Raw genomic sequence first — 11,758 nt, forward strand, 5'->3', positions numbered from 1 at the left:
ATGCTACGTTGTTAAGGTATCTCCTGAGTTAATTCCTCGTCATCAAGGTATTCTCAGCGGCATCAAGAATGGCACTCTCTGAGTGACCTCTTGGTATCCTAATCTCCTTTGGTAGATTGATGTCTTGCGCTGGTTGTGTTTCAACAATCTCTGCAGGTGTAGATTGGTCAGTGAAAGTAATTTGAGTTTCACTTTTACCTTTGGTCAGCCTTTGAGGAAATGACTCGGCGGCAGTTTCTTGGTCAGCGGGTGCTGAGTGTGGATCATCCTCGGTCAGCGGCTGGTATCTTCCTGCAGGGTTAGTTTCATCGAACTCAACATGTACTGACTCTTCTAAGACTTGAGTTCGTTTATTGAAAACTCTGTATGTTTTGCTGTTTGTTGAGTAGCCTAAAAAGATAGCCTCATCAGCTTTTGAGTCAACCTTAGCTAGGTTGTCTTTGGTATTTAAGATAAAACATTTACAAACAAAGGCTCGAAAGTATCCAATGTTGGGCTTTTGTCCTTTCCAAAGTTCATAGGGGGTTTTCTTTAATATAGGTCTAACTAGAGCCCTATTAAGAATGTAGCACGTTGTGTTAACAGCTTCTCCCCAAAAGTACTTTGGAAGCCTATGCTCACTCAGCATTGTCCTGGCTATTTCAACCAAGGTTTTGTTTTTCCTTTCAACAACCCCATTTTGTTGAGGCGTTCTAGGAGTAGAGAAATTATGGTCAATGCCGTTGGTTTCACAGAATTCAACAAACTGTTGGTTCTTGAATTCTCCACCATTGTCACTTCGGATGTGAGCTAACTTAAGGTCTTTATCATTTTCAAGTTTTCTTACTAAATTTGAAAACGTCTCAAAGGTTTCATCCTTGCTACTCAGCAAGATGATCCAAGTGTACCGAGAAAAGTCATCTACAATGACCAAGGAAAATCTTCTTCCACCCACGCTCAGCGGCTGGACTGGACCGAAGAGATCCAAGTGTAGTAACTCTAATGGACGCTTAGTTGAGACAATGTTTTTACTATGAAAAGATTGTTTGGTTTGTTTTCCAGCTTGGCAAGCGTGGCATAATTGATCTTTTTCAAATTTAAGTTCTGGCAGTCCCTCAACCAATTGCTTTCTTGCTAATTTGGCCAGGAGGTCCATGCTTACATGACCAAGTGTCCTGTGCCATAGCCATGAATTTTCTTCCTTTGACACTAAGCATACAGTTTTTGAAAACTTCTTTTCTAAGTTCAGCATAAAGACATTATCAATACGAGGGGCAGTTAAGATTAACTCATTTGATTTACCCTCGAATATTTTACATCTAGTGTCATCAAATATAACTTTCTCCCATTGTCATATAGCTGAGCTACGCTGAGTAAGTTATATTTGAGTCCGCTGACTAGGGAGACTGACTCAATAGTAGGATTACCACCAATGGTTCCTGACCCTACTATCTTACCCTTCTTGTTGTCTCCAAAACTTACACTTCCTCCTCGTTTATGCACAAACGTGATGAACTGAGTTTCATCACCAGTCATATGCCTCGAGCATGCACTGTCAATGTACCACATCTTTGACTTCTCAGCACACCTCAGGCTTACCTGCAATATAGCTAGTTGCTTTTAGGTACCCAATTCTTTTTGGGTCCTTGCTTGTTAGGTTCAACAGGTAAAGCATCATATTTCATTTTATGGCGACATACTTGGACAGTGTGTCCATTCTTTCCACAGAAGTCACAGCTGACCTTCTGTTTAGTATGTCTCATTGACTGGTCAGCACCCCAGTGCTGAGCGTGCCAGCACACCTTTGTGGTGTATCCTTTCTTCCCACAGAAGTCACACTGGACATTCCGCTGAGGATTCCATCACTGCTGACTAGTACTTCGGTACTCAGTTTTCAGAGGAATGTTTTTTTATTCAGAACCTTAAGTTGGTTCTGAATTGATGTGACATCCTTTCTCAGTTTCTTAGAATCTGATTGGACCTCAGAGACAAACTTTTGCATAATTTCTACATTACTATGCAAAGTTGAGTTGTCCTGGAGAAGATATCGAAGGTCACTCAGTTTGACCTCCTCAACCTCATCACATCGCCTGCTGAGTGCTCTAACCTTTTTATTACACTTTTTGACAAGTGTATAGAGGTCACTCAGGGCATTAACCATTTCATTTCTGAGCAAAGGTAGTGATATTGCCTCAGTTGAGTGTTCCTCATCGTCAGATGCAATGGAGGGGTCAGCATGCTCAAAAACACATGGCTCAGCAAGTTTGTCAGCCATGAAACAAATCTTTGCTGACTCAGTGGCATCAGCTTCTGATAATGAAGACTCATCACTGTCGCTCCAAGTTGCCACCATTGCCTTCTTGTTGTTCTTTCTTTCTTTCCTCAGCGTGGGACAGCTTGACTTGATATGGCCAGTTTGATGACATTCAAAGCATATAATGGGCTTTGAGCTGTCCTTCTTGTACTTGCTGTCGCTGGACTCAGCTTTGTACTTATCAAACTTCTTGTAGGGCTTCTTAGAATATTTGTCATTCTTTCTGAACAGCCTCTTCATCTTTCTAGTGAACATAGCCATTTCTTCATCGTCTGTTGAGCTCCCATCAGTGGAGTCAGCTTTCATGACAAGAGACTTTTGCTTCTTGTCTTCAGACTTCTCCTTCACCTTGAAGTTCTTCATTGATATCTCGTGGGTCAGCAGCGAGCCAATGAGTTCATCATACTTGTAGGTGGTTAAGTCTTGAGCTTCCTCAACAGCAGTTTTCTTTGCTTGCCAGCTTTTAGGAAGACTCCTAAGAATCTTCTTGACTTGCTCTTCCTTAGTGAAGATCTTTCCAAGTCTCTTGAGCTCGTTGATGATGTTTGTGAACCTTGCGTTCATGTCAGAGATTCCTTCATCATCATTCATTTCAAACAGCTCGTACAACCTCATGTGTTGGTTGACCTTGGATTCCTTCACCTTGATGGTTCCTTCATAGGTAACCTCCAGCTTCTTCCAGATCTCTTGCGCTGACTCACAACCTGAAATCTTGTTGTATTCTGCAGCATCTAAAGCACAGTGAAGCATGTTTATAGCCGAAGCATGATTTTGTAGCTTCTTGAGATCATCCTCTGTCCATCTAGTCTCAGCTTTGACAACCGTTTGGCCATCAATAGTTTCAACAGGAACAAATGGGCCTTGGACTATAGATAGCCATGCACTCATATTTGTTGCTTGAATGAAGTTTTTCATTCTATTCTTCCAAAAGGTATAGTTAGACCCGAAGAATAGAGGAGGCCGAGTTATGGACAGACCCTAAGGAAAAATCTGAGTTGTCAGATTTCCTGGGAGAAACCGAGTGCTGTTCTCAGCCATAGTGGGGATCAGCTCAAGGTAGTTAAACCTTGCACAGTGAGCTTTTAGGCTCTGATACCACTTGTTGGTCCCTTATAACGTGACAAGTTAGTTCCAAGGGGGGGGATATGAACTATTTAAAAATTTGTCCGTTGAGGCTGACTTCTTTTCTTATGAAAAGGTTTACACAGCGTCACTAAGTAGATTCAAGACACAAGCTTAGTCAACTTGTGACTAAGTCTGCTTCTTAACTTGAGTCAGGAAATAGCACTTACAGTCTATTCCTGAACTCAGCTTCTTAGTAAACTTAACTCAGCGTGAGTTCTTTACTTAGTCAGTTTTATAGCAAGCAATATATATTAAAGGAGTTTAAGGGTTAGAAAGATGTTACTCAGCAGGCTTATCCTGGTTCGGCCTCTCCGCCTACGTCCAGTCCCCGGAACTCGTTCCGAGCTTTTTGAATTCTCTACTGAGCTCTTTAAAGGTAGAGCACGAAACTTACAGATAGAAGCTGAGTATAACTATAACACCCTGTTCCAATACCATATAGATACTGTCCGCTCTGGCCCAATTCCAACACATTAGGCCTCACGGCTTTAAAACGCGTCTGCATGTATTGGATTCACATCTTACTAATAAGCCCCAATCACTCCCTCTCCATTTTCGATGTGGGATTCGGTTCATTCCTGCCCCCATCGCCATCCCTTAGGGCCGCTCCTTGCTCAGGCCTTCTTACCCCGGCGCCACCCACTCCGGACCGGGTCGTTACAATAACAAGAGTACCTTCCTCTATACCTCTACTCACTCCTATATCTACGCTGAGTATTATAACCGAGTACTCAGCCTCTCCTTTCTATTCTTCTAGAAATGATAAAGTGTTTGTCCTAAACAACAATTGCTAAGACACTTTAGATGATTGAAAATCACTCTAGACTTTTACACAAAGATTAAGAATTGGTGTAAGGTATTTGCTTTGCTTTTCTCACAGAAACTTCGAGTATGAATTTGGTCAGCGTTTCGACTAGTTGAAGATCTGCATCGATTGAAGCAAATGGATGGCCTTTATATAGTGACACTTGAGGCACCTGGTCATTTCGAATTTCAAAATAACCGTTGGAGGGAAACGGCTTCCTGTCGTTGTCACTCTGGGCGTGCTCAGCGTCGTTGGCCAATAGGATTCTTGCATCTTCAGTCTTCGTCAGTCTTCGGCAGAATGTTTCGCCATTTAAGGAAAAGTCCACGAGACAGCTTCCTGCGCCTTCTGAACTTTTCCCAAAGTAGAAATACTTTGTCTGGAAGTTGAACATTGTCTGCCACTGTCCAGACTGCTTTGTCGTCCAACTCAGCAGCTTCCACTTGAAGCTTTTGCCACGAAGGCTTCTCGATCCTTCTCTTGCTGAGTCGTCGTTTTACTTGATACGACTCCGTTTTGAATTCTTGGGTCGAATGGTCTTGATGTGTTGATTTGGGCTTGACTTCCACTTTATGGGCCTTTGGGCTTTTTTTAATCTCAATGTCTTATAAACAATTAAACTCAACATTGAACAAACACATTAGTGTAATAAATCAAAGCATTTAAATTTAATGTGTTAGAATATTTTTATCATCACTTAAATAATTTTGTCAAATCAAAATCATGTGGAAATGTGTTTCAACACCTCTTGCCTTTCTTGGAATGTTTAGGATTGGGAAAATTCCCTTTCCTCTTTTTTGATCCCTCTATGACAAGAGCCGGTATTGCCTTGTCTTTCTTCATATTGCGCCCAACTGTCTTGAGCATGTTTGCAAGCTCTTCAAGAGAGGTTTGCAAGTCATTCATCTGGTAGTTCATGATGAACTGTGAATAACTCTCTAGGAGGGATTGAAGAATTAAGTCCACACTTAGTTCGTTATCCATCGCGAATCCAATATTAGAAAGCTTGGTAATATATAGCCAATCATCTTGACATAATGTGTCATCACAGATGTGCCCTCTTGCATCCTGCAACAATATAATAATTTTGATATCTCGTAGCATTCGCACCTAGCCTGTTTCCCAAACAACTCCTTTAGGTGCATGATGATGGAATAGGCATCCATTTCCTCATGTTGCCTTTGCAATTCCGGTGTCATCGATGCAAGTATGATGCATCCCGCATGATCGTCATCAGCCTTGTGCTTTTGGTAAGCATCGATCTCTTCGATGGGAGCATCATCAGCCGGGTTAGGGGGTATCGGTGTATCAAGTACATACCCTATCTTATCAAACTTCAAAACGATTTTGAGGTTGCGATACCAGTCGGTGAAGTTTGAACCGTTCAACTTGTTATCGGTAAGTATATTTTACAGATTGGTTTTAGTCATGATTTTAGGAGTGTTTTAATTTAATCTGAGAGTGAGAAAGAGTAAACGTATGTTATTCATTTGCTTTAAAGTACATCAATCTAAAATTATAGGTCTTTTTAATTTATTTTAAATTGCTCCCACTATTTTGCCAAATTAATAGCCCTCCATATTAATTCGAAGAATTTCACAAATCCTTTAGTGAGCTATGATCCTAACTCCTGAGATTTCACCTTGAGTTTACTCAACAAGCTAGTCTCATTTGTTAGGTAGATTCATGCAATCAATCACATCAATAATGTGATTCCTAGGTTATTGGGTTACTAACCATATTAGTAACTAATATGTTATTCATATTAATCCCAACCATATTGCCCATTAGTTTATGATAACATGAGTTTACCCATCCAATTATCATAATCTAATTTAAGTATTACCCCATATTCATGAAAAACGATTTTTTCGATAATTCAGGTGTTACCATAAGACCCCGAGCTTGAGTTTACTCAACAACCCGAAGGCCCCCAGTACTGCCGGCTGAATTATAATATTAGGGAGGGGCAACCGATTTTAATAACTTGCTTATTTACTTAACTTTTAATTAGTGAGAGATTTTTATTTTAAATCTCATAATCTAACCTAATCTTGATTTGCTTTAGCATACATCAAACACATACATTGGTGTTATGGACATATTATCTAAATTATTCCGTTGAGCCAGAAACGAAATAAAAGGCCAAACCTAGGGAAATACTAACTATTACATATTTCTCTTTAGGTCCTTCGTCTTCTCCATGACGCCTTGAAATTACATATTAATTTCTATACTACTAAAGAAAACTTCAATTATCTTGAAGGGAATTAGACGAGAGGAGAAATTACAATAGATAGTAGATAGGCAGGACACGCAAACCCTATTTCAAAAATACCAAAAAACTAAATAGAGGGTCCAAATATGTCCATAACTCCAAATATACATAGACTCAATTAAATAAATTTAATTGGTTGATTACATAAAATATGTATGTAATATTTAGGTTAATCACATTAACTTGTCAAATTAACTTTCATCCAATTTTAATTCTATCAGTTTCGTATCTTCCAGATTTAATCTAATTAAATGTAGCAATTACATATTAGATTAATACAACTATACAAAACCTTATATATGCATATCCCGGTTATTTTGATTTTAATTCATTTAATACTTTTGATTTACAAATAGGTAAAACAAACTTTTAAATAAATTCTTTTATCCGATAATCAAAAACAGAAAACTATATATATATATATATATCAGTTTTAAACGGTTTTAAAACGATTTTCAGAAAATAAGAAAAAACCTATTAAAGATTTTCCGTTTTATCTTTAGAATAATAAAACTAACTTTTATCAATCTAACTATAAAACTAATAGATTTTGTTATAATGTTTATCAACCAAAATAATTAGGAACATATTCATAATCTATTTTAATTAATAATTAATTAAAACTTATTTATCTTTAGAATTAATTAATCAAAACAGTTTCGTTAATTAACCTAACTATAAATATTCATTCAATCTGATTGAAAAACTTCTTAATTTTCATATATGAAATAACGGATTTAACGCAGGCTCTGATACCACTGTAGGAAAATAGGCTAATGTTTGGCAGTGGAAATATAAAAATCTTAACCTTTTTCCATTAACCAAGATCCGTTAATCGTTATTTCATATAAAGAGGGATAGAAGGAAATACCTTTTGAAGATCTATCTACCGTTGCAATCGTAGTGCCCACAACTCTTACTCCGAGTTTCCGAGCATAAGACAAAAACACAATTCAAAATATGATTAGAACTCAACCGTATAAAAGCAACCAAAGTAGATTGCCTCTAATAAATCAACACAAGATCAAGGATAAGAGAAAGAGATTAATAATCAATTGAAACGGGAGGAAGCGGTGGATTATTTCATCCTCAACTGGGGGTGTCGAAATTCTCTCTCTTCGGTTACCTAGGGTTGACCGAAATTCTCATGTAAGGGGGGTATATATACTCTCTTGTATCTAAACCCTAGTTAGATAGAATTAGGTTACTGAATAAGAATTTAATTCGGAATAAAATTCTTATTAGTTATTATATATAATTATATCTAAATATAAAGATAATAATAATAACTTGACAGGATAATAATAGAAGCAATTTAATCTCATTAAACCTCCTAACTTATTTATCCTTTAATTAATTTAATTCACAATCATAATCTAATTAGAATTGTTAAAAATCAAATTAATTATTTATGTATTTTATATACATAAAATCGTCCCCTATGTACTGGGCCTTAGTGGACTCAGTTGAGCTTCCATCAATTAATTAACATTTGTTTCTCTTTTGGGCTCCAAGTCTTATGTGTGACCCATTAGGTTCTTATTGCTTCTAGTCGTATGCAACCATTAAATTAATTTTTTCAGAATTATATTTAATCTTTGCATAACGGAATGAGTACGCGAAATGTGATTGGCAGATCCGAAACATTCCCCCAGAGCTATAAGAAGACAGGTTGATTCTGTCGTTGACCTTTCCATATTAGTTACAGTATAATTCGATCCTTTATCAACTACATCCTTGAACAGAATCTTATGACTATAGATAATGTCAAGTCACATATAGCGAGACGTTCGTTTTACTTGTACAGGCCGAGTTAACTCCAATTAGATAGGTTAAGTGAAATTTGCATTTCAAGTCTTAAGCTATCACCTTGCAAGGATTTAGAGTCAAGTCGTCCACAAGCGATCCTTGGACGTATCTCCCATTTATCAGGAGTGACAAATGCTCAATCCAATGTATAACTATCCTGCAATTACTTCCTGTGATACCCAACATCTGCCGTTCACACCCTAGAGTCATCTCTATTATGGATCGTGTTACAACAGGATCAAAGCATCACATTCCATAATCCAGAATCACTAATTAACATTCCTTTGAGTCTTAGGATTACTTATACCTATTAATACCAATGAGATGAACAGGCGACAAGGATAAATCTACCCATCCTGTTATCTCAAGTCGGGTCCCCAATCCTAATGAACTCCCTTTCATCGGATCCATGTAACTGTCCAGATATCTGCATATCTGAAGCTTGTGAGATCAGCTCTCTGTCTCGACAGAAGATATTGTTACATGCAAGTCTCAGCAGTGATATGTCAATCCTATTTCTAAACATATTACTTGACTTGGGGTGGTTTTAAGTTTATTAGTTTATTATAAAGTTTCGTCTCACTTCATGCTTGTATGAACACTTTATAATCACTTTAAACAAACTTAGGGATTTCCTTTTATTAGACTTATTTAGTTCTTAAAAGAGGTTGCCTTTATATAGTTATGAAACCATATCTTATTAAAACAAATGATATAAAAAACATTTCATTTACATTAAGTTTATATCCTAGAACAATTGTCTATAGGACACTAAACCCCAACAAGTATAACTCATAGGTGTAAGAGTAGTGCCAATCTCAAAGAACATTCAAAGCTTTAGAGTATGCCTAATCAGGCACATGCTTAATGATCATTCATACATGAACTCTATGATTCCTAGCTTCCTAAACAGTTATATCTAACCAATCAGTTCTTACCAATCATTTCATCATCACCCAAAACATCATACATATACGTAATCGTTCAGTTCAAACCCACATAACAATATATATACTAAATCAGGCTAGTTTCATAAATCAATGAATTCTAGGTTCCAAAATAGTACATCAAACATACACAAACACTTCTAAAGGCATGACCAATCAGTTCAAACCAACTTAACATTAATATATATTCAGTAAGTTAAAGAAATCTTCCCATATGCTAAAGGCATGAACCAATTGACAATCTCTTCAGTCAGCCTTCGCATGTAGCATTCTTACTATCCCTGCAAATATTATGTTCAAATAAAAAGAAATCAGAACATCTTCAGCAACCGGCAATGTATTGCCCTAGGTTAAAAAAGATAATGACCCAAGAATTTCATCGGTGAATCTAACAATGAATACAATAAAATCAGTATCTAAGCGAGAGATCTAACCTTTTAAATCATAGCTCTGAAAATCAATAGATCCTTATTCCAGCTGCTGAAATCGACATACACAAAAGTAAATCGGATGAGAAAAAGAGAGAGTAAGGAACAATGCCAATCAATAGATACTTACCAGTACCGTGTTTATAGCTCACCCAGTGATTGTATGTTAAAATCAGCCATGGCGATAGAGAGGGATGAGAGGGATGAAGCTCTTGCGTAATCTAAAATGGGGTTTGGGATTAGAGAGAGGGTTTATATATCAGCTGAAAATTTCAGTCAAACAAGAGCGCCTAAAATTTGGAGATTGACCGCGTAAGTGAAATTTCATTTGCCGCTTTTTTGTTTTCGGCAAACAATGACATTCATTTATTATAAGTGTCATCTGTTGAGTAAGTGAAATTTAACGAAAGCGCGCGTTTTCTTTGGATGACAGGATTATGTAATCGTAATGTCATCTAAGAATCGAGCGCATTTTTTATTTCGCTTTCAGATGACATACAGTTAAAATACTGTCACGAAAAATATTCAGACGACACGAAAACAAATGTTTGTCATGTATCTTGTGTCATGTGAAAGGGAAAATGACATAGTGTAAAGAGAGGATGAAGAGACATATATGATGATGAAGAAATGTTTGGTGATGAGTTTAATATAAAGGAAGGGGGGAGATGAAAGGATAGATAGGAAGGAGAATGGGAAACCGTAAATAGGAAGGGAAAGATGAAAAATCTGAGGTATTTTGGGAAAGTTACAATAGTATAATCTAGATATATAGTTGGTTGGGTAATTGATCTAAATATGTAAACGAGTCTCCAATTTGATCCAATTTTGTAATTTTTTCATTCGTTTATTGGAGCAAATTTGCTACTAAGAGCATCTTTAGTGGTGTATTAGAAGGACTATTCTATAATTTTATCATATAAAAAAAATACTGTTACTGGTTGATTTGGACAATGTCCAATTGTGAGACTCTCCATCTAAGGAGAGTATTCTACTCTAAAAAGTTTATATGGATTGAATTTGGACCTATTTTATTCAATAAAATAACCTTTTTTTTTATAAAAGTTATTTTTAATAGGAAAATAATTTTTTGGCTTAATATATCATTTGTCTTCTGAATTTATCCAAAAAGTTTGATTGCCCCCCTAAACTTTCAAAGTGTTCCGATAGCTCCCTAAACTTGCATAAAATGTTCAGTTAGTCCCGTGAACTTGTGGAAAATGTAATCAATTGACTACTCGGTCGCAAAAAAGTAAGTTAAATGTGAAAAATGTATTACACGCATCTGAGAATGTTATTACATAATTCAAAAATAGATTAAAAATGAAGTTATTACTTACTCAACTATAAAACTTATTTTCTCTAATATTAGAACCGTATATTCTGATTTTGGTCGTTTTACTTTTTTTTAAGACTTGGGGAATACATATTTTGCATTTGACTTACTTTTTTACGATCGAGCGATCAATTGATTACATTTTAGGGTTAATTATAAATAACTACCCTGTGGTTTGGCCGATTTGCGATGTGGTACCTGTGGTATTTTTTTTTTGCAAACACAACCCTATGGTTGCAAAATTTTACATATTTTTTTACTTTGCCAAATTTGGCCGATAACGACTTCGAAATAAAAAAATTTAAGAGCTAAATGATATTTTAAGCAATTTTAATTCTTCAACTTTTTAGGTTTAAGGTCATTTAGGTGTTGTTTTTGATGAGAGAGAAAGATAATGTTTAGGGAGAGAAAACTCCAAAAATGATGATCTTGAAAAATTAAGAATATGGTTCCATAGTAAATATGATACCAAACAAGTTTAATTCTTGAAAATTTTCATTTCGAAGTCGTTATCAGTCAAATTTGGCAAAGTAAAAAAAACATGTAAAATTTTGCAACCATAGGGTTGTGTTTGCAAAAAAAAAAAGAAAAATACCACAGGTACCACATTCCAAATCGGCAAAACTACATGGTAGTTATTTGTAATTAACCCTACATTTTATGTAAGTTCAGGGGGCTAACTGAACATTTTATGCAAGTTCAGGGGGCTATTCGGATACTTTGAAAGTTCAGAGGAC

This window comes from Euphorbia lathyris, chromosome 1 (genome assembly GCF_963576675.1).
Source record: "Euphorbia lathyris chromosome 1, ddEupLath1.1, whole genome shotgun sequence".
NCBI lineage: Eukaryota > Viridiplantae > Streptophyta > Magnoliopsida > Malpighiales > Euphorbiaceae > Euphorbia > Euphorbia lathyris.